Source organism: Fragaria vesca, linkage group LG4 (assembly GCF_000184155.1).
Source record: "Fragaria vesca subsp. vesca linkage group LG4, FraVesHawaii_1.0, whole genome shotgun sequence".
Taxonomy (NCBI): domain Eukaryota; kingdom Viridiplantae; phylum Streptophyta; class Magnoliopsida; order Rosales; family Rosaceae; genus Fragaria; species Fragaria vesca.
Window position 1 is genome coordinate 10,291,960 of NC_020494.1, and position 1,239 is coordinate 10,293,198.

Consider the following 1,239-nt stretch of genomic DNA (forward strand, 5'->3'; position numbering starts at 1 on the left):
TCCTGATTCTTACTAATCACGGAAGTTTCAACCACTTAGCATGTCAATGCTTTTTAACATGTCTTCAAATGTGGCATTGGCCAATGATTAACTAAATCATGCCGTATTGTCCTCAAATGATCTTTTACACTTAGATCTTGAGGAGAATGTCGCTTGTGAACTCAAAACATAAGTTCGTGCAGGAAATCAGATTTCCGCGCAGCATGACCTTCAATTACTAGAACAGTCGTAACTTCCTCTAGGAAATACATATGAACGAACCGTAAACGGTTTTGGAAACTAGACTCATTTAGCTTTCCAACCGTATATTACAAACATTTTGGTTCATCAGGAACTGTTCACAAAGTCCCGTCGAAGTTGACTGTTCTGCCAAAATCAGATTCTCGGACAGATTCGTCCTACTTTACGAAAACGGCCATAACTCACTCAATATGATAGGTATGATCAAATGGTTGGTGTTCCTGGAAAGTAGACACATAGACCTTTCCAATGGTACCAATTTTACCATATTCCAGTAAGTGAGGTTTCCTGTAAGTCCCGTGGAGCTTGACCTACGAAACTTGGCAGATTCTGATTTCGTTATTGATGTGTCTTTCTTATGTAGGGATAGAATAAGCCTCAACCTTTCATACCATTAAGTATTGAAAAAGGTGTTACTGTCATTACATTGGCGTTGCGTGGGCGCATAGCTACACTTAGCTTTATAACTTTTCATAGCGAATGAGATGTCAAGTCTTTCGTATTGTGTTGAGTACATTGATGCGTCTTATTATACTTAGATGAGAACTCCATCTCTTAACACATATTTGTCATATTGCTTTAGACAAAACAACGAAGCTCTCTTTAGAGCAAAGACCTTGACTAATCATGGGAGTATATGTAGGCCTCATTAGTTATAAAGTGTCTAAGCCGATTGATGGAAAATCATCATCAATACAGTCATCGAGTGTCTTATCGAGATTGTGTCTTCCTAAGATCTTTTTCTTCAGATGTTGATACATATTGGCATCTCTTGATCCATCAAGAGTCCATGTAAATCCGGAATGAACACGCAAAGGCATAATTCACCATATCCCTTCCAAATCAAGTAGAGTCCATGTGCGTTTCAATACATTTAGCAAACGCATGCTCCTATGGTTTGGAGCCACTTGATTCGGATGAATGAAGTCCGTTTAAGATCTTCATGTATATCTATGATCCCATAGAGATGTTATTATGACCACATTCATAGGCTGCATG